Genomic DNA, 23,596 nt, shown 5'->3' on the forward strand with positions numbered 1-23,596 from the left:
CCCCCCCCACACACACACACACTTCAGGGAATTTCCAACTTGTCTTTCAGACTTACCTTCTCATCAAGATGCAAAAAATAACACCAACACTTGTGTGGAACTTACTTTTCCACAGGTGTTGTTCTAAGCATTTGCTGTTTTTGTTTTACAGGAAGCAAGCCTAGGCACAGAGAGGTTAAGTCACTTGGCCACCTCAGGCAGCTAAGAAGTCCCGGAGTCTGTTTTTAACCACTGTTCCACATGGCCTCTCATTTTCCAGTCTTTTAAGGATTTGGAGAAGAGAAAAAAGTCAGGTATGGCTTTTCCTTCCCCCAGCTCCCCATTATGCCGGTGGGTTTGTTCATTCATTCCTCTTTGCATCTTCCCATTTATTCCATCCATTCCACTAATGTTTGAATGGCTACAATGTACTAGACCATTTTCTAGATGGCAAGATAGAGAAATGGAACAAGACAGGTGAGGCCTGTGCATGTGGCACTTTCAGTATAAAATACATAGGTACGTATTTGCCTTTAGGGCCCCTCTACGCTTGCTTCCTGTTTTGAGGATAAGTACTACTCCTACCCTCTAAAAGGCCTCTTCAGTTTGTTCACTGCAACTGAAAAGCCAAGCCTCTCTGTCCATAGTTAGAGGTAAAAGATTAAAAATGCAAAGTCCTATGGGGCATCAAAAAATGATTATGAATAAATTCAAATTTCCATTCTTTATCTCCATTCCAGAATTTGCTTTTGTCCTCAGAGATTTTTTCCTCCTTTTGACCACTGGTTGCTTATGATACATCCATACACTCAGTCACCCACCTCCATAGGCTCAAACTGAACTCTTCATCTCCTCCATCACCCTCACTCCACTATTCTCTGATCGCCACTCTCTTCATTAAAAGTGTCCCCATTCACTATTCACAAAAACTGAAAACTTCAGTCATCTTAGGTTTTCTTCTCCACTCTTCTGCAGTATTTTCTTGGCCACCAATTCCTCACCAATTCTGCCTTTACAAATATCTCTCAAATCCATCCCCTCCTCCCTCTTCCAACTGCTGATAAAAGTGAGTCAATAGTATTACTGGAGCTGTGAGCTGGAGCTGTGAAGAGAGGCCATCCAACAAGGACTACAGGGGACCATCTCGGGGGCTTAGTGTTGGCCTCTGCTATCACCAGTCTGTACACTCAGCAATGGAGGGTGGAAGCTAGAAGTCATGGGGAGGGGCGTCCATACACCTGAGCCTATGTGTAATCTCCATGCCTGCACCATGGCACTGTATATCCAGCAAGCTCTAGGGGAGGCTGGAGGGAAGTTGGCTGACATCTGTGGGATAGATCATCTTGTTCTCTGGAGGGTATGCCATGAAACACAAATATCTTCACACTCTGTACCCACTTCAAAGGACTCTTTCACATATCTCCTCCACCCTGACCTCTTTGTCACCAGTCTGCCAATCTTGTTTTATTTTTTCGAGATTTTGGAACAAGCTGGCCAACACATTAGCCACCACCCATGAGTCAGTGTAACTGTGTATTAGGCCATTTCTCTTTCTATGCAAAATGGAAAAACAGATGTACTACTCAAAGTTCCGTCTGTTGGGAAGATTTCTCTTTCTTCTGCATTTCAGCGCATCCCTGAGAGGGGCTGTGATGTAGCAGACATCCACTTAGGACTGGTACCAGCTTACTTTGCATAGAGCCGACTCTTTTCCCTCCTCTGTTGCTTGGTTATATGGTACTCCCCATGAAAACTTAGGCATGTGTTGAGGGAGAGACATTGAAGCAGTGAGACAGAGCACCATGGAGACTAAATTCTCTGCTCATGTGATATTCTTGTGCCTCTGGAACAATTTAGTTCATCTCCTATATCTTATAGATGCCATTTTCACTTAAAACTGGGTTGCTGCTGAATGTGCTCAGCCATCATTTGGTGGATCAGGTAACAACCAGTTCATTAGGGGTAGTTCAGGTTGTACAGTTACTTGGTGTTATGGGTAGAATTGCGGCCCCTTCCAAAAGGATATGTTGGGAGTACTAATCCTCAACATTTCAGAAAGTCACCTTTTTTGGAGATAAGGTCTTCACAGAAGTGATCAGGTTAAAAAGAAGTCATTATCCAATTTAATATGACCAGTCAGTGTCCCTATAAAAATGGGAAATTTGGATGCAGAGACACATGTAGAGAGAAGATGATGTGAAGCAACAGAGGGAGAAGACAGGCATCTACAAGCCAAAGAGAGACATTTGGAACACATCCTTCCCTCACAGCCCTCAGACAACACCAACCTTGCAAATCCCTTGATTCCAAACTTCCAGCCTTCAGAACTGTGAGAAAATACATTTCTGTTGTTTAAGCTAACCAGTTTGTGGTACTTTGTTATGGTAGCCTTAGAAAATGAATATACTTGCTGTTCCATGATCATGCTTTCAGTTTCTACCAAGACCCTATGTAGAAAGAGGAGCTAAAGAGGGTGGGGAGATAGGTGACAAAGATGAAGGTGAATAAAAAGGTACAAATTTCCAGTTATAAAATAAGCCATGGAAATGTAGAGTATAGCACAGGGAATGTAGTCAATAATATCATAACGACTTTTCACAGTGACAGGTAGTTACTAAATTTAATGTGATGATCACATCATCAGGTATATAAATGTCAAATCACTATGTACACCTGAAATTAACACAATATTGTACTATTACTAATATAATATTGTACAACTATACTTTAATAAAACAAATTAAAAGAAGCACATGAAAATAAAAAGAAAGAGGAACTGATTTTCATACAGCGACTAGTCATTGATTGTTGTAGCCATCATCCACGATGAGCGCCCAAAGTTTTGGAGTATTTTGTTACACATCAATAGATAGCTAATAAATTGGCAAAGAGGGTATGGTCATGTTCTAAACCTTAGACATGTCCTCTGTGATATTCCTGTTGGGGCTTGCGTGGAGGCTCCATACAGCATCTCTGACTGTTAAGTCATTAAGATCCCAGTATTAGTGCAGCTTTCACTATCGTCTAGACCAGGGGAGCCCTCTCTTGCTCTAGGCTCCATTCAAAACAGACAGCCTTATAGGTCACTGAGAAAATGGGTCAGAAAAGCACACCCATTTGTGATATATTTTGTCTCCCAAATCCAAAGAGTTCTAGCAAACATTGTTCCTCCTTGTGGTGGGCATACAAGGTATAGTAACTTTCACTTTAGAGGGCATATCCTTACATGGTCAAAACCACTGGATACCGAAACTTTGCAGAATTTTCATGGGACTTATCCTCAACCCTGTGGCCACATTTAAAGCACGTAAGGAACTTGCTACTTACTGTACACCAGGTCCAGTTAGAATAATGTCACCAATGTAATGGACTAATGTGATGTTCTATGAGATATCAAGATAGACTATATTATTACAGAAAGCAAGAGAGTTGACTTAGTCCTAAAATAAGATGGTAAAAATACATTGCTGCCCCTTCCAGGTAAAGGCAAACTCTTTTAGATGGTCTTTATTAATTAAACTCAAGAAAAAAAAAGTGTTCATCAGGTTAATAGCCACAGATACTAGGACGGTATTGTTTGACCCAGTAAAATTACCATACCTGAAATGGCAGCTAAGATTACTCCACAGTAATTTTACATAGTCCATCTTACTTTGCACAAGCTGAACAGGAAAGCTAATTGAGTATAAGATAACAACACTTATGCATATTTTAAGTTTTTAGATAGTAACACTAATCTCTGTAGTTGCCTAGGGAAGCAGTATTGTTTTTGATTTACAATACTGATGCACAGTGACATTTCCAGGGGTTTCCAATTGGCTTTTACTACCATAATCTCTCTCCATGGGTCAGGAGATAAATGAGCCAAGGAATATAGGCAGAGTCCAGAAGCTGGAAAAAGCAAGGAAATTAATTCTTCCCCAGAGCCTGTAGAATGGAGGCAGCTCTAATGATACCTTGACTTTAGCCTGGTAGGACCCATTTTAGACTTCTGACTACAAGAACTGTAAGATAATAAATTGTTGTTTTAAGTCACTAAATTTGTAGTAATTTGTTAGAGCAGCAAAAGGAAACCAATACACTACAGGATCACAATGGTGGTTTAACTCCATATAAATTAGTATAAACCTAGGGTCAGTATTTAATAACTCCTGAGAGGTCTCTTCCTCCTCTCTGCATGCAATACCTTGCTGGTTGCTTCCCCTTGACTAACCTCAACTAAAGGCAGAGGGCAAAAGAGCCCTCTTAATCTTATTTTTTCTCAATAGAGGATGCTATCTATGAGGGTTAGCCTCCTAAAGCAGTCGACAGCGAACATAAGGGTGAAGAATGTATGGGAAGACCCAAATGAAAAATAACCAAATAAACATCCTAATACCATTAGAATATGTATTATTTGTTAAATTGTCTCCTCATAAAGATTGAATAAGTGTGGGGTGAATAAATGAAAAAAATTAAATGATAAATGAAGAAGAAAATAACATCAGCTCTTACTCTGTGTTCTTGGGGACTGGAACCAGAGGCCTGTGATCTCACATTGGAAAGAAGGGAGAGGAGGATGGCATGGCGAGGGCAAGGGGAGTAGAGAGGGAGCTGGACAGATTTTACTCCTTGCCCTCCGCTCTGGAGGATACGGAAAGGAAGTACAGAGGTATGTATGTATGTATGTGTGTATGTATGTATGTATGTATTCATTCCCAGTGTTCACCTGTCCTTCACCCAGGTCGGGAATTCTGCTCTGCCGTGGGAATGACTTCCTGCTGCCCTAAGGCCAAACCTCATATCTCACAACCTTTGGAGCCCAGATCAAAACTTGCTCTTCCTGGTTACCTTCAACATTGATCCCATCTGCATCTGTTCAATTTCCTGCTCTCCATACTAACCATAGTTTAAAAAAATTATTTGCTTGCACTTCAGATAGAACCTGAAAATTCATTTGTACCAGGAGATATATAGATGATAGACAGATGGGTAACTGGGTAAGTCCATGGATTGAGATATATGGAAAGAAGAAATTTCTGGCCAAAGGGTAATTATATACAAAGGCTGAGTGAGAAAGCCCGAGGAGCTTTAGGAAGTATCTGTTAATTCAGTTTCACTAAGACGGAGCGTATTCTAGAGAGTATTGAGAAATAAACGTTGGTCATGAATATATTCTTCAGCCTTAAATTCAATATTCAGTATGTACCAAGGAATCACTGAAAGTTTTTGCCAGGGAATGGATTTCAATCACACATGAACGTTAGACATAAGAATCAGGCAGTAGCATATGCTGGATAGATGAGAAAGGGAAGAGTAAAGGTGGGATGAGAGTCAATAAACTTGATGTTGCTAAATTAAATGGGCAGTGGCTCTTTCAGTGGGGGTTGTCATAAAATGATTTAAATCATGTCAATTTACATTTGTTAACATATAACTTTATGAAAACTGTTTCCCAGCTGTAGTTTGTGGTGTTTTCCTGTCCCAATTACCAGTAATAGCAAATACGGGTCTCCGTTTACACTCAGTGCTTAATAGAGGTCTTTTGTTCCCTGTTAGAATAGACACCAAAAATGGGAGATGATGCTCTTGCTGTTCTTTTGTTGGTGTTCTTTGGATGTTCTCTGGGTTTTTTAATTTGAAGAGTTTGCTTATATTAGCCCCTGACTTAAGAAATAATTGTGTGACTTTATGAGAAAACGTGTTTAAGATCTTTAGAGCCATATTTTCACAAAGCGGCTGTGGCTATGATGACATCTCCTCCTTGGTGTTTTCCAAACTGTAAACCTGTGGTAGATGTGATGATAGTGGTGTACATGTGTGAGTCTGGGGTGACTGGTTGAATGGAGGGGTTTCTGCTGCTTGAGTTTCTCTTCATAAAAGAGATGGAATGGAAAAGAATGACGACATGGGAAATTGTATCATCTTAGTGATACCACATGGGAGCATTTGCAACAGGAGTATGCAAAAACCTTTATTCTGATGATATTCCTCGTGCTTTGAGAGAAGAAGGGACAGTAGTTATAATATTTCAAACAGAAATAAACCAACTGGGAAGAAGTTTTAAATCCCAGAAACTACAAATGCAGTCCAAGAGGGATGGTCAGATGTTATTTAGTTTCCTGGCTGAAAAGCATAGTTTTAGGTAGAAATATTTACATGGGCTCTACAGCATATTTCTCAAACTTTGTTTTGTTTTATTCTGTATCCTCCTCCACTCCCCCACTTCTATTTTAGATATATTTTTTTCAAACTAACCCCTCATGAAACTTAAATACCACAGATGTACCGTATGTCTGGTTATGTACTCTATGTTCTACATATATCTGTGCTTCATACATAAAAAGAGTAATATTTTTTTGCCCCCAACAACTACCTCTCTTTGGGTCATATTGCCCTCACTGCAAATGCATGCTCTACAGTTCTAGCATGAACGTAATAATTACTTAAGATCAGCAGAATATCATTACTCTTTTAGAGAACTGGTTCCAGCAAATGATAAAAATACTTAGTTCACTCTGGGAAAGCTAATATCTGAAATCTCAGTGTTGAGAGACTGGTTATGCAAATAGACAATGGCCAGACCATATGCAACAACTGGATTCTGACTTACAACCTCTACGGCAACCTGCCAGAGTGAGTTGACCAAGTTGTTAAAAAAAAAAAAATTCCAAAAGAAGAGAGTTTTATTCATTTATGATTTGCAAATCAGAGAACATAGCCCTTGGTATAAACTGAAGAGAGCTTCTGAGATGTGTGTTTGGGGGGAGGGGTTTGAGGGGGTGGAAACACGTTTTTTAAAAGGAGAAGGGTTGCTAGAGAAATAAAGTTATAAGCTTACATTATTCATTTTCTGACTGGTGGGGGCAACTGTACTTTTAATGGAAAGAACAATGGGTAACATATGATTAAGGTTTATCACCATCCTGGTTTTGGTTCAGGCTCATAGAACAAAGGCTTTTGGTGGAGCAGTTCCAGTACAGAGGATGTTGCTTATCAGCCGCACAGGGGTACGATTTATCAAAACAGTACAATCAGCACAGGGGGCACTGCTGGCTCTGCAGGTGGTTTCGGAGCCCAAAAGGGCAAAGTTAAACTTTGAAGCAGCTTCATAGCTCAAGTTGCAAAATTCCAAATGTTGGGCCATATGTTATGATATTAAAGTTCTTGTAAATTCTCCTTGACTTGGTCAGCGACTGCCAGCCCCTGTATTTTTAGCTTTTGCTTCCAACTCAGGACCCACAAGAAAAAGATTAATGTACTCCCCAATCCAATCTTGTAAGATGACTCCTGTTTTCCCAGATAAATAATCTTCAGGCAAAGCATATTTGAAGCCCCACCCCTTGTTTTCACTATGAAGCACTTCTACTCCCCTGCCTGCCTGTGAGCCCACATTCCAAATTATGGTGACTGACTCCCTTGTTATATTAAGCCCTGAAAAAACAGCCTTTGCTTGTTCTCCTTTGGGTGGTCTTTGTTTATTTCCATAATAAGGAATGAGGATGCAGCCATGGAAGACCTTACATGTTTAAAAAGACATCATAGGTAATAATTCTATCATTTCTCCGTTCCAGTGTTTTAGCAGCAAGTATAGCTCGTTAATTGGTTTCTGTTTCTCCAACTACCCCAAAGGCTGTTACAACACTATTTATCGTGTACTTTATCAGCCATACCACCTTAACAATTTAAATGACGTGTCCACATTCTTCAGGCATTTGACTACAGTAGTCATAATAATCAAAGATGCTTGGACAGACAGGCAGGTGCTAAAGAATTCAGGTAAATCATTCAATAGGAATCTTATACATATAAAGGCACTATTATTGAGTTTATTGAATATTTATATGTTAACTTTGACTTTTTTGCTGCCCAGAAAAAGACTCAGTGCTCAAGTGACTACTTCTTGAGAATTTTATTAGATTGTTTGTCTCTTTATAGTATTACTTTATGTCATATTCGCTAGTGTATAAACAGTAATATGTTGGCAGATAAACCAGAAAAGCTTTCAGAAGAAACTGAAAGATGAATTGTGAACTTGATTAGAAGATTGATTTTAAACCAGGTCATGTGGTTATGAATAACAATGAAAAGATCCCCCAAAGTCTTTTGGATAGAAACTAGATGATGGTTATGAATAATGAGAAGAAATTAATCAGAGGCTCTTCACTGGGCAGCTCAGAGCTCTGGCTTCTACTAATGAAAGAGCAAAAATTTCAAAATGCTAAATCAATTATGTAAAATATATATTTTAGAAAATTTTTAGAGAAACTATGTTTTAAGTATAACTAGGTGCCTGTTTACATTTAGCTTTGATTCAATCGGGTTGATGTTTATTGCGATTTGACCTTGCAGGTAGTGTACTGGGAATAAGTCAGGACTATCACTGGGGTCATAATGTTTACAAGCAAACGAACAATTGTTAATCCATCCAAGCTTGCCAGCAAAACCCAAGATCAAACCTCAGACATGATTAGGCTTTATTGGCTCCCCAAATGCTTTTTGTGGCGAGAGGTTAGGGGGAGGAGATTAGAATTTCCAGAAGACACAGGAATGCACTGGGCTGTGGATCTGACATTTAGAGTGTGGAAGTCCTCTTGGCTCCTTCCTATAAGTGCCCTTCCTTCTGTTTCCCTCCCAGGTCTTGCTGTCTCTTCTTTATCATTGTCTCTTTTCTGCCAATATCCCCTCAAATCAGTCCCTTCAGGCAAAGATTCCACCTCTCCACAACTTTCTCCACTCTCAAATTTCATTTACTCTGATGAACAGACTTGATTAGAGGGTGACATGATTGACATATGCATTTTACCCCAACTTTTGAAGCCAGAGGCACTTCCTGATTCTTAAAAGTTGTGCCAAACACATCCTGCACGTACCTCCATCACTGACTGCTCTTCCCATATTATATCGAAATGACCTGTTGGCTTCCTGTCTCTCTTACCCTGCTTTGACTGTGGCAGACATGTTTTGTTAATATTTGTACTTCCAGAGACTATAGCAGTGTTGGGCTGGAGCAAACTTGGCAATGTACCGAAGCCACGAACACAGAAACAAGTGTTTCTTCCAGCTACTCAACATACCACCCGGAAATCAGCATGGAGAAGAGAAAAGAACAAAGATTTTAAAGTCAGACAAGCCTGGGTCTGTCATCCAATTATTATACGCCTGAGGATCTTTTCTTTTAACCTACTTCACAGAGTTGTGAGGATTTAATGAGATAATAACTAAATAATATCAGCTAGTCCTTGAAGCTTTCAAATTTATCCACCTGCTGATGATTTCTCCACTTATCTCTTTAATTGGGATCACTCTGATGGATTCTGAACCACCTGGACGTCCAGGCCTGGATGACTCAGGCCTATCAAATGCAATTTAGCCAACAGTAAGTTAATCATTAATTATTGCTGGCTCTACCCGCACTCATACCATCCTCCTCCTACACACCCCAAGTGTGATCCTTTCCCATTATGTTCCACCTCAGTGAGAGGAATCACTTGCCACTCAGTTCGAGAATCTTCCCTAGTGTCTACTCATTCCTTATCCCACACATTGACCTCTTTAATAGCTTTTATTTTTCCACATCCCTTTAAGCTCATTCCTTCACCTTTATTCAGGCTTTCGTCTCTTCCAGTGTAGATCACTGCACCAACCTCTTCTGACTGGCCTCTTGTTTTGCAATTTCACCCCAGTGCAGCCTCTGATACTTTCCCATTTAAAGTTAGTGGCTTCCGCCACTGTGGGATGAAATCTATTCTTTAACATGATCTGGTCTCTGCGTAACTTTCCTTCTCACTGCTCCTCCCCAGCCTTCCGCACCTACAATAAACTACTTGCATTTCTAAGAATTGCTACCCTCTCCTTTACTTCCAAAATTTTAACCACAATGTTCCCTCTGCCTGATATTCCATTTCTCTTGTGTTTCGCCTGGCTAAACCCTAGTCAACCTTCTACACTCCAGCGCCATCTCCTCTAAGAAGCTTTGCTTGTCACCTGCTTGAGTGAGGGGTTTTGCCTCTCTGCTTCCAGAGAGTATGAGTAAAAGTTAACTCACTTGTGTTTCTCCCTTTTGAAGGGCCAGGGACTGGGTTTGTCTGTGGTTTTTTTTTCTTCCAGTTTATTCCCAGCAATAGCCTGGTACTTGACACACAATAAAATTATTAAGCTTGTCTCTCTGCATAGGTTCACAGCCACTCCGAGTTCTAAGATTCCATTTTGCCTCTGTGCTTTTCTGGAGAACTTGCGTCCACCCTACCACAACATAACACACTTTGCTGCATGTCAGTTTTCAGTGTGTAGAAAAGAAATCTGGTCAGCTGTTGCTTGACAGCTGGAAAAACAGAGCTACACCAGAGCCAAACAATTTTGTACCTCAGAGAAGCAGGGAGGAGAGCCTCCTGACTCGTGAGGGTGTGTGGGTGGAGGGCGGAATCATTGAGTTCTTTGAATTCCTTGGAAAAAGAAAACTCAAAGGAATATTACACAACATGGAGAAATAGGAGAATAAGCAGAGACATTAAAAAATGACGAAAATGTTGAAAAATACAATCTACAAGGCTAAAAATAGTTAGGATCAAGTTTGGATAAGAAAAAGCTGTGGGTCAGTGTTCCAGTGCCCTAAAGAGCCATGCATGAACGGGCTCCAGTTTTGAAGGATGTTGAACAGATGTTCACAGTCCTCATGGAGGAGAGGAATGTAAAATAGGCCTGTGCTGCTGTTCGAGGAGTTGAAACAGTGGCAAGAGGACAACTTTACTAGGGAAAAGATATCCTGAGCTTCAGCAAAACATTGTAGAAGAATATCCTCAAGTTCCATGTGATCCAGCAGAGGGGAAGTGCATGCACAAGTAATGATGGTATTTCCTGGGTACTAGGTGTATTTTGCATTTCTCTTTTCTAGTAGATTTAATAGCTCAATAGATTTTTCAAATGCAATGCAAAATTTCTCTAGAAAGTTTGAAAACTTTGGATGGGATGGGATGGGGCGTAGGTCAGACTTCCATGGTCATGCAAATAAACACAATTCTCACGTTCCAATCTCTGGCTTATTTGGTAGCTAACATTTGAGGAACAAGTTGTTATAGTAAACAAAGCATGGATGATTCTTTGCTGAGGCTGTGCCTCATTGTCTTTTTTGAGCATCATTTTGCAAGCAATGTTGTAAGGATGAAAGAGGTATACAAAGTAAGTAAAACACTTATAAAAGGCACATAGTAAGCTCCACAAATGAGAGTGTCATTTTTCACTAGCCTTATGTTCTTAATTTTCCAGCTAGGATTTCTGAGGTATTGCCCTACTGTGAGAAAATTTGACTTAGGTAGATAACAAAGTCAGAAGAGCCTATGATTAGAATGAAGAGACTAAATTGTCTCCCAGGTAGACTCACTAGCTAAAAGGGGATTGTGGGAAGTACTTTATTCAACAGTTAGCTCCACAGCTGGAGTTTGGGCTATTAAGAAGGGGAGGGGGCTATATCAGTGTAGTGTAATAATTAATGCCTTGAGGGAGGAGGTGAACTGTGTAACAAGATGTTTTTTCTCATTCTTTCATGTTTGTTCCTCTTTTATGCCCAAGAAGAATGTGCACATTTTATGGGCAGGGACCATGTCTTTTTTAATTTGTATTTATAGACTTTCTTTTTCTTTCTCAGAGTTTTCAGGAACTAAGAATGCACATATGGATAAAACAAATCCAGAAGTTCAAGCTACTTGTATTGCTAAACACATGTAGAGTTTCATATAAATATGATTCATAAAAGGTATAAATGGAAAGAGTTTCTTTCTACCCAATGATTTGTGTAACACCTAATTCTACCCATAGTAGCAAACTATGGCCACCCCTGGCCTTGTGGAGACCTGGCAGGTCTGACTTCCTCCCTGGATCTCAGGGGCCCAAGGGTGCAATGTGTCAGCCCCAGAGGTCCTGCTGTCCTCTCCAGACCTTACAACTGCTTCAAGACAGAAGTGACCAAGGCATTCTCACTTTCGAGGAGAGTGAAATAAAACTGCCTGGACAAACCGGTTTCTCGGATTGAAGTCCACAGTCTTCCTGTTTTCCAAAGAAGAGCCTCTGTTTTTCCTCTATTCTATCAAAGGCATTGTTGGTGAGCAATTTTCAGTAGTTTTTTCCTCCTTATTGTTTTGAAAGGCATTGATTAATAAGTAGGTCATTTATGCTTAGCAATCACCCTTTGAAGTATTATTCAAACACAGAATTTACTGTAACACAAATTTGTCTGTATTATTTTAGTGAAAACCATGACCTTAACTCAAATATACATAGAATCAGATTTCTAGACCTCTTATCTACCCAGTCATCCCTGTGTGAAGTTAATTTTTATGGATGGGTGAACTGCTTTTACAAACGGTGAATGGGTATATGTTATAAAGATGTTACTTCCTTTAGGCATTCACTTATGGTTGGGAGACGATTTTCTAATTGCTTCTGATAATGGAAAAGGGTAAGAAAACATGTATATGAAGATTAGATTTGAACCATGTGAAATTGCTGATCCTTGAGAATTTTTGACCTACAGTATGACAATTTAATATAGTCTAAGGTTTATTCATAAAACGACTCTATACTATGCCAAATATAAAATTGATGTTGGAATAATAACCTAGTGCACTTAAGAATATAAGTTTAAAAATTAGTAAATACAGCTGCAAAATAGGAACATGATACCATGTTCTATACTACAATAGACCCATAATTGATGAAAGAAGATCCAATTATACTTTGTACCCAGTAATTAAATATTTGCCTTATAATTATAAAAAAATATTAGTTTACTACAAATATTTAAGGTAATAACATTTTGTGGAACAACTTTTTTCCTTTACATACATTTATATATTTGTTTATTTATTTATTTATTCATTTTTCTCTTTTATTTATTTTCAAGTGCAGTGGACATTCGGTATTATTTTATATTAGTTTCAGGTGTACATCATAGTGGTTAGACATTTGTATAATTTAAAAAGTGACTCCTCCCGATTAGTCTAGTACCCACTTGGCACTATTTATAGTTATTACAATATTATTAACCATGTTCCCTATGCTATACTTTAATCCCCATGACTATTTCATAACTACCAATTTGTACTTCTTAATCTCTTGGTCTTTTTGATGCATCCCCCAACCCTCCCCCTATCCAGCAACCATCAGTTTGCTCTATGTATCGATGACTCTATTTCCATTCTTTTTCTTTGTTGATTTTGTTCTTTAGATTCTGCATATAAGTGAGATTGTGTGGTATTTGTCTTTTTCTGTTTGACTTATTTTACTTAGTGTAATACCTTCTAGGTCCATCTATGTGTTACAGATGGTAAGATTTCATTCCTTTGTATGGCTGAGTAATATTCCATTGTATAAATGTATACCACATCTTCTTTATCCAATTGTTTACTGATTAGGTTGCTTCCATATCTTGGCTATTTTAAATAATGCTGCAATGTACATAGGGGTGCATATATCTTATTGAATGAGTGTTTTGGATTTCTTTGGATAAATACCCAGAAATGGAATAACTCTTTATTGTGTTGAGTCAGAGGTGAATTGTGTTGAGGAGGTTTAGGAAATCTTCCTTTATTTCACTGAAGACTATGTATTTTAATAGCAATGCTTTAAGTTTTTTAACTACTCTGTATGTGAATAAACAGCAATAACACATAAAGTAATAACACATTAATTAATAAAAATTATCAATAATTTTAATTAACTGTTACAATGAGAATTCCCAGAAATACATGAGACATTTTTGGGTTGAAAAAAATTCTTACTAATGTTAAAATGTAATCCCCCCCTTTATATTTTGATTCCGGGTATAGTAATAATTCACAACTCCTAATTGTGCCAAAGAGCTAATGCTCTTCTTTAGTTTGTGTGCATCTAATAGACAGTCTTGATAAAGGAATGTGGTATAACATAAACCGAAGGAGGAACCTAACAAGATCCTAATCATGGAGTAAATCTTTTCCTGTGGAAAACAAGAAAGTGCAAAATTTTGACTAGAGAGGGAAGAATGGCTTCTCTTCTATCAATCATAAGAAGTTGGATTAAGATCCCTCACCCCTTCTTAAAATGCTTGAGTACTTTACTACTAGAAATTTTTCCTCTGGTTGCTGCAGTTTAAGATTTTGTTTTTGTCTTTTTGCTTTTTTGTCTCAGGTGTACAAAATAATGTAATAGACATTTATCGTTTATATCCCTCACACAGTGATAACCCCCCTCCCCCCATCTACTATTCCTCTGACATCGCACACAGCCATTACATACCACTGTCTCTATTCGTAATGCTGTACTCCACTTCTTGTAACCATATATATATATAGTGGTTGACATTCATTATTATTCAGCTTCAGCTTCCGGTGTATAGTGCAGTGATCAGGCATCTACATCATCCCTGGTGTGGTCTCCCTAATGACACAAGTGTCCATCGGATACTACAAAAAATTTACAACATTTTTTTTTTTATTCCCCCCAAATTGACTTTCATCCCCATGGCAGTCTTATGGTTACCAAATGTGCTTTCTAATCACCACACCTTCCCCCCCCCCCCCCCCCCCCCCATCTAGCAACCCTCAGTTTTTCCTCTATGTCTCTGAGACTGTTTCTGATTAGTTCATTCAATTATTCTTTTCTTTAGATTCCACATATAAGTGAGATCATATGGTATTTGTCTTTCTCTGTCTGACTTATTTCACTTAACATAATGTTCTCTAGGTCCATCCATATTGTTGCAAATGGTAAGATTTCATGCTTCTTTATGGCTGTGTAACACTCCATTGCATAAATGTACCACAGTTTTGTAATCCAGTCATCTACCAATGGGCATTTCGGTTGTTCCAACATCTTGGTTATTGTGTATAGAGCTGCAATAAACATAGGGGTGCATACATTTTTTCGATTTAGAGTTTTAGATTTAGTCGGATAGATACCTAGGAGTGGAATTGCTGTGTCATAAGGTAATTCTATTTTCAGATTTTTGAGATACCCCCATACTGTTTTCCATAGTGGCTGCACCAATCTGCAATCCCACCAACAGTGCACAAGGGTTCCCTTTTCTCCACATTCGCGCCAACACTTGATGTTTGTTGATTTATTGATGCTAGCCATGTTGACTGGGGTGAGGTGGTATCTCATTGTGGTTTTTATTTGCATTTCTCTAATGACTAGTGAGGCTGAGCATTTTTTTCTTATGTCTGTTTGCCATCTGTATGTCCTGTTTAGAAAAATGACTGTTCATATCCTCTGTCCATTTTTTAATTGAGTTGTTTGTTTTTTTGGAGTTAAGTGAGTTTTTTATAAGTTTGGGATATTAATCCCTAATCAGATATATCATTGGCAAATATCTTCTCCCATTCAGTAGGATCCCTTTTTGTTTTATTGATAGTTTCTTTTGCTGTGAAAAAAAAAACAACTTTTTAGTTTGTTGTAATCCCACATGTTTATTTTTTCTCTTACTTCCTTTGCCCATGGGGATATATCAGTAAAAAATCTTACTCCGGGTAATGTCTGTAAAGTGTCTTCCTATATTTTCTTCTAGGAATTTTATGGTTTCAGATCTTACATTTAAGTCTTTAATCCATTTTGAATTTATTCTTGTATATGGTGTACAGTGGTGGTCCAGCTTCATTTTTTTTTGCATGTGTCTGTCCAGGTTTCCCAGCACCATTTATTGAATAGACTGTCTTTACCCCACTGTACATTCTTACTTCCATTGTCATAGATTAAATGGCCATATAGGCATGGATTTATTTCTGGACTCTCTAGTCTGTTCCATTGATCTATGTGTCTGTTTTTATGCCAGTACCATGATGTTTTGATTACTGTAGCCTTGTAATATAATTTGATGTCAGGTATCATTATACCTCCCACTTTGTTCTTATTTCTCAAGATTGCTGAGGCTATCTGGGCTCTTTCATGTTTTCATATAAATTTTAGGATTATATGTTCTATTTCTGTGAAAAATGTCCTTGGTAGTCTGATAGGAATTGCGTTGAATCTGTATATTGCCTTAGGAAGTATGGACATTTTAACTATATTAATTCTTCCTATCCGTGAGCATGGTATGTGTTTCCATCTATTTGTATCCTCTTTAATTTCTCTCTTCAGTGTTTTATAATTTTCTGAGTACAGATCTTTTACTTCTTTGGTTAAATTTATTCCCAGGTATTTTATAGTCTTTGAAGCAATTGTAAATGGATTGTTTTCTTAATTTTTCCTTCTGATATTTTATTTTTGGTATATACAAATGCAACTGATTTTTGAATATTAATTTTGTATCCTGCTACTTTACTAAATTCATTTATCAGTTCTAATAGTTTTTTTTTTTTTGTGTGTGTGTGTGTGTGTGTGTGGAGTCTTTAGGGTTCTCTCTATAGAGTATCATGTCATCTGCATATAATGACAATTTTACTTCCTCCTTACTGATTTGGATGCCTTTTATTTCTTTTTCTTGTCTGATTGCTGTGGCTAGAACTTCCAGCACTATGTTGAATAGAAGTGGAGAAAATGGGCAACCTTGCCTTGTTCCTGATCTTAAGGGGAATGGTTTTAGCTTTTCCCCATTGAGTATGATGTTAGCTGTGGGTTTATCATATATGGCCTTTATTGTGATGATATATGATCCCTCTATTCCCACTTTCTTAAGGGTTTTTATCATAAATGACTGCTGGATTTTGTCAAATGCTTTTCCTGCATCTATTGATATGATCATGTGATTTTTATTTTTCATTTTGTTAATGTGGTATATCACACTAATTGATTTCTGGATGTTGAATCACCCCTTGCATACCAGGGATGAATCCCACTTGATCATGGTGTATGATGTTTTAATGTATTGCTGAATTCTGTTTGCTAATATTTTGTTGAGGATTTTTGCACCTATGTTTATTAGAGATATCGGCCTGTAGTTTTCTTTTTTTGTAGTGTCTTTGTCTGATTTTGGGATCAGGGTGATAGTGGCCTAGTAAAAAGTGTTTGGGAGCCTTCCCTCCTTCTGAATTTTTTGGAATAGCTTGAGGAGAATAGGTTATAATTCCTTTTTGAGTGTTTTGTAGAATTCACCTGTAAAGCCATCTGGTGCAGGGCTTTTGTTTGTTGGGAACTTGTTGATTACTGATTCAATTTCCCCGGTAGTGATCAGTCTAATCAAGTTTTCCGTTTCTTCTTGAGTTAGCCTTGGAAGGTTGTATGCTTCTAGAAAATTGTCCATTTCTTCCAGATTGTCTAATTTGTTAGCATATAGTTGCTCATAGTAATTTCTTAAAATATTTTGTATTTCTGTGGGGTTCGTTGTCACTTCTCCTCTTTCATTTCTGATTTTATTAATTTGGGTCCTCTCTCTCTTTTTTTAATGTGTCTGTCTTAAGGTTTGTCGATTTTTTTTATCTTCTCTAAAAACCAACTCTTGGATTCATTGAACTTTTGTATTGTTTTTCTGGTTTCTATTTCATTTATTTCCACTCTGATCTTTATTATCTACTTCCTTGTACTCCCTTTGGGCTTATTTTGCTGTTCTTTTTCCAGATAGCTTAAGTTTGAAGATATACTGTTTATTAGTGATTTTTCTTGTTTCTTTAGGTAGGCCTGCATTGCTATGAATTTCCCTCTTAAGACTGCTTTCACTGCATCCCATAGATTCTGGTTCATCGTATTTTCATTTTCGTTTCTCTTGAGATATCTTTTGATTTCTTTCTTGATCTCATGGTTGACCCTTTCATTATTTAGTAACATGTTATTCAGCCTCCATGAATTTGTGTGTCTTCCAGTTTTTTTTCCTGTAGTTGATTTCTAATTTCATATCACTGTGGTCAGAGAAGGCAATTGGTATGATTTCAGTTTTCTTAAATTTATCATGACTTGTATTGTGGCCTAATATGTGGTCTATCTTGGAAAATGTTCCATGTGTGCTTGAGAAGAACGTGTATTCTGCAGCTTTCGGGTGAAATGCTCTGAAAATATCGATTAAATCCAAGTGGTCCAATGTGTCATTTAAGGCTGTTGTTTCCATATTGATTTTCTGTCTGGAAGACCTGTCCCTTGTTGTCAGAGGTATGTTGAAGTCCCCTACTATGATAGTGTTACTGTTGATCTCTGTCTTTATGTCAGTCAATATCTGTTTTATATATTTAGGTGCTCCTATGTTTGGTGCATAGATGTTTACTAGGGTTATGTCCTCTTGTCAGATCGATCCCTTTATTATTATATAGTGCCCATCTGTGTCTTTTAATGTGTTCTTCATTTTAAAGTCTATTTTGTCAGATATAAGTATTGCAACTCCAGCTTTTTTCTCATTTCCATTTGCATGAAATATCTTACTCCAACCCTTCACTTTCAGCCTGTGTGTGTCTTTTGATCTGAGGTGAGTCTCTTGTATACAGTATATATAAAGGTCTTGCTTTCTTATCCACTCAGCCACCCTATGTCTTTTGATTGGAGCTTTTAATCCATTTACATTTAAAGTGATTATTGATAGGTACATAGTTATTGCCATTTTTTAAAAATTTGTAGTTAGATTGTTTTCATCTTTCTTCTGTTTACAGAAGCCCTTTTAGTATTTCCTGCAATGCTGGCTTGGTGGTAATAAATTCCGTTAGTGTATACTTTTCTGGGAAGCTCTTTATCTCTCCTTCAATTTTAAATGAGAGCCTTGCTGGATAAAGCAATCTAGGTTGTAGGGCTTTGTTTTCCATCACTTTGAATATCTCCTGCCACTCCCTCTTGGCCTGCAATGTTTCTGTAGAAAAGTCATTAGATAGTCTTATAGGAGTTCCCTTGTATATAACCTGCTGTCTTTCTCTTGCTGCTTTTAGGATTCTCTCTTTGTCTTTAACCTTTGCCATTTTAACTATAGTGTGTCGTGGTGTGGACCTGTTTGCGTTTATCCTGTTTGGAACTCTCTGCACTTCTCGGGCTTGTATGTTGGTTTCCTTCACCAGGTTAGGGAAGTTTTTGGACACTATTACTTCAAATATGTTCTCGATCCCTTGCTCCCTCTCTTCACCTTCTCGTATTCCTATGATGTGCATTTTGTTGCACTTGATGTTATCGCAGAAGTCTCTTAAACCATTTTCATTGTTTTTTTTTTATTCTTTTTTCTTTTTGTTGTTCTGCTTGGGTGATCTCTGCTAGCTTGTCTTCTAAGTCACTGATTCGATCTTCTGCTTCATCTAACCTGCTGGTAATTCCTTCAAGTGTGTTCTTTATTTCAGTTACTTTATTCTTTAGTTCTAACTTGTTGTTCTTTATGATTTCTCTATCCTTCTTTATGTCATCACTAAGCTCCTTAAAGATTCTTATCATCAGTGTTCTGAACTCTGTCTCTGATAGGTTGGTTACCTCTATTTCATTTGGTTCCAATTCTGGAGGTTTCTTCTGTTCTTTTATTTGGGACATGTTTCTTTGTTTCCCCATTCTGGCCAACTCTCTGTGTTTGCTTTGATGTATTAGGTAGATCCCCTAGGGTTCTTCATTTTTGCTGGGTTATCTTATGCAGTATGGGACCTTTATATTTGATTTGCACCACTTCCTTATTCTCCTGTGCGTGTGCTCTTGTGTTGTGTATATTGATCTGTTAACGTTGATCTTTAATTGCTTTTGGTTTATCAGTTCATGGGATTGACTCCTAGGCTGACTAGATGTGAGACTTGGCTCTGCCCTCAGTGGATGTTCTGCTGCATGAAGGTTGACTGCTCAGATGAAGTTTGGCCCCTATGGGCTCTTGTGCCTATAGAGAATTCTTCTGTGTGTGTCACTTGTAGGTCAAACCCGGTAATCCTCTGGTTTAGTCTGGAGTTGACCTCTGGGTGTGTTGAATCTTGTGCCTCTTGAGCTGGGCCTTGGTGTAGGGCAGTTTCAGATCAAAGCAAATCACCAAGCACAACAACAACAACAACAAAGAAAAACTCAAATACATTCACATGTAAAAACAACTGACAACCCCCACTCAACGCAGGCAAAAATACAAAAAATACAAAAACAAAACAAAACAAAATAAAAAAAGCAGCGCCAGTCTTGGCTTAAGCCGACCAAGTAATCTCCAGGTTGTTCTCTGCTGTACCAAAGAGTCCTCTGTATCTTGTGCTGGCAGAGCCGGTCGCCTGGTGCCCAGAGTGACCCTGGGACTACAGATTTAGATGAGTGGGGCTAAGGGGTCTGGATGGTAGTTTTAACAAAGTCAGTGCAGTTTCTGCTCCTGCCTGCACGTATGCGCACTGAGAGTAACACAACCAGCCCTGTGCCCAGGTCTCCTGAGTCTTAGGGCACTTCTTTCGTGTGTGTGTGTGTGTGTGTGTGTGTGTGTGTGTGTGTGTCTGTATGTGTGTATATGTGTGTGTTTATGTGTGTATGTGTGTGTATATGTGTATATGTGTGTGTTTATGTGTGTATGTGTGTGTATATGTGTTTGTGTGTGTGTGTGTGTGTGTGTGTGTGTGTGTGTGTGGAGTGTGGGAGATTGCTGAGCTGCTGAAAGCCCAGAGCTGCCTCTGCTACCTGCTGCTGACCCTTGGGAGTGTCTCTGCTGTTGTAATTGCCCTGCCCTTGGCAGGCCAGAAAGGGTGGGGGCTGCGGATGGAGGAGTCTTCTGTCTCCCAACCCAGCAGTATCATACTCTTCCCAGCCTCTTCCCTTGGTCAGAGCTGCAAGCCAGGTCTTCCCAGATCCTGAGCACCGTGGCTCCTCTGTAATCTGACACTACTCCTCAGTTCAGGGGCTAGCTTGAGTCTCTGGAAGGGTGGGGGTATGATTGGGAGAGTGGGGGTAGGGGCCCAGGTATAGTGTTTACGCCCTTTGTCCTACCTAGGGCCCAGCTGGAGGTCTCAGCTGAGGTTACTGCCTCAAATGCTGAATGTGCTGCCCTCTCGGCAGGAGAGATCAGCTGTGGGAGGTAGGGACAGAGCCCACCTCCTGGCTCTTGTGCCCTCTGTTCTGTCCTGGGACCCCCTGCGTCTCCGCAGCTGCAGATGTGAGCCGTGTCTCCACTCTGCTCCCTTCCCTCTTCCCTGGCTCGCCCAATTTGCCCACCTTCAAGTAATCCTCCTATGAGCCTCTTAGCTGTTCTGTGTGATGAGCAGAGAGTGCTTTGATGGGTTATAGATGTTCAATTTTTGGTAAGTTCCAAAGGAGAACTCAAGAAGACCACCTGGCTGCCACCATTCCTATGACATCACCCTCCCCTTTGTCTGTCTTGTTCACCATTGTATTCCCAGGGCCTAGCACAGTGCCTGGCTCAGAGTAGACACTGAATGATGCTTGAATGAATGAATGAATGAATACAGAGAAACAGACAGGCATACTGATACACAATGGTGCTTTAAGCAGAGCTCCTATTTTGAAGAGCTTATGGTCTGTGTTACTTTTTGTACATTGAGAGCCTATATGGAATAATAAAAAGAACACACTTTAATTAGATTGGGTTTATATCCCAGCTTTACAAGTTACCAGCTCTGTGATTTTGAGTCATTTGTCCAACCTTCCTGAGACTTAACATATGAATCAGTATAGGGATAAAAGATGCCTACCTCATGAGGTTCTTTTAAGTGTTCAAATAAGATACAATGAACATGTTCTATAGTAGGCACTGGGAAATGTTGGCTTCCTTTCTTTCCCAACACACAGCTTTGCTTCTACTTAACACAAATCTCTACTCATCTTTCCAGTGGACTGGAGATGCTCCTCCCTCGTGTATGTGATCACAAGCTCACAATTTAAAAAATCATATTGAGAAGAGGGCAAGAGAATTTATATTTATCAAACATAATATTCATAAATATAATACATTAACAGAATATGTATATATCAAGAATTTATAAGCGGTTAAAGCATTATATATCAAATATCCTATCTTACTATATAGGATAAGTAAATTTAAAATAGATTTCATTGGGCAGAGCTCAGTTTTATGGGGTAGGGTTCAAACATTAGGCTGCCATTACATTTTTTAATGCATTCATTTAAATATTAATTGTTTGCAACTGAACAAACTCTTAAAATTTTAAATTTTGAATGTAGATTTAAAAATATAATAGAATTACATTTTTGTATTTGGTAATAATTATACTTTAAAATTTAAATAAAAATTTTTTTCTAAAAAATAATAGTAATTATTCATTTTACTTGGCTGAGTAATGAATTAAGAGATATACAGAAAGAAAATTTAAGTACTCTTTCACTGCTATTATTCTCTCAGTGAAAGTCTATACCGGAAACTACGACACAACAGAGTGTGATGAGATAGCCTGATTTTCACAAAATTTACAACTCAAAGGCTAGTTTTACATGTTTTCTTTGCCGGCTGGATGGTGGCTGATCATGGCCAAGTGTTTTGATGCTGTTGGTTTGGCTCTTAAATGAAACTGGATCCTGACAACAAAGTTCAAGAATTATTGTCGGCTTCTCTGCATAACTTAGAAGCCTCTCCAAAGGCATATGTACTATTGCCCTGGCAGACATATATACACGAGTACAGTGTAACACCTCCATCCTCCATGCTTGGCAAGTTAATGTGGATGTTCATTTTTATAGCCGCTAACTTATTAGCTGTGGATTAGGTTGTCACTTTGTGTGTTACATTTCCAAGCATAAGAAGTGTGAGTGAGTTCTAAGACATGTGAAATGAAGGATCAGCCCGATAAAGCTGGTCTTCAAGGCATCAGAGAGTAGGGATAAAACTTCATCATGCGGTTCACAGAGCCTGCCAATTCTTTGATTGACAGCTCTCTGTATGGCAATTCTTGAGGGATTGGGTATTTAAACCTTAATTACAAAAAAGTGTTATGGAATACTAAAAATCATTCAAGGAAACTGGAAGGCTTATAATGTAATATTTCTCTATTAATCTCATATACAGAATAAAATTTGATTGACAAGATCCATACAAATAGTGTAAAAGAATTTAGGAAATCAGTATAAAACTGAAAGGAAAATTTAAACCATGTGCCATAAATATGTCCTATTTTATAAATTAGATTGCTCCAAAATTGTATACACAAAAGTAAAACAGATTAAAATGAGCTTTATAATATGATGTAATTTTAACTGGCCTAAACCCCTAAAATCTCAGTAACAAGATTCAAACAAACAAAAATATACTGCAAATATCTGCTTTGCTTAGAAAAAAAAAATGTCACAGGAACTTATTACAGAAAAAAACATTAGATTCCAAAAAATAGAATTAAAACAACTGCAGAGAAAAAATTTTTAAATAAAAATTGAGAAACATTTAAGAACACCAGTTATGCTCTTGGTGTTTTCCTCTTTGTCATTCCCTTATTAATTCATTAATTCAATAAGCACTTATTAATAAGAGACTGCTGTGGCTCATATCTTTTGCCAATTGCAGAGAACTTGGAGATAATGACTGTAGGGTCAGAGTTCAGTGGGAAAGCACTCATGGAAAAAGGTCATAGCAATAAAATGTTATTAAATATAAATAAAGCCGAATATCTTCTGTTCAGCCTGCCTCCATAGCCACTCTCAGCCCTTCTCCACAGAGCTCTTTTCCCTGGGGAGGCTGATCCATATTGACTGTATCAATGGGTTTCTTTGCTCTTTGGCTCCTGATTGGGTTCAGCCAATGGGGACTCTGGCAGCACATCAAACAAAGGGATAAGTATGAGGTTAAGTATTGACTTCCTCA

At 38.4% G+C, this 23,596-nt stretch overlaps 1 long non-coding RNA gene across 4 annotated transcripts in view; it reads left to right on the forward strand.

Annotated features, from left to right (window-relative positions):
- Positions 1 to 23,596, forward strand: part of LOC141572444 (uncharacterized) — a 144,482-nt gene that overhangs the window by 1,273 nt on the left and 119,613 nt on the right. For 2 of the 4 annotated variants that reach the window (XR_012497801.1, XR_012497804.1), the window contains exons 2-3: positions 152 to 293; positions 8,945 to 13,585. This is a non-coding gene — a long non-coding RNA (uncharacterized LOC141572444). Of the gene's footprint in view, positions 1 to 151; positions 294 to 8,944; positions 13,586 to 23,596 lie in introns of those variants that run through there. The other 2 variants (XR_012497802.1, XR_012497803.1) reach the window with 2 other exon arrangements.

Source organism: Rhinolophus sinicus, linkage group LG01, assembly GCF_036562045.2.
Source record: "Rhinolophus sinicus isolate RSC01 linkage group LG01, ASM3656204v1, whole genome shotgun sequence".
NCBI lineage: Eukaryota > Metazoa > Chordata > Mammalia > Chiroptera > Rhinolophidae > Rhinolophus > Rhinolophus sinicus.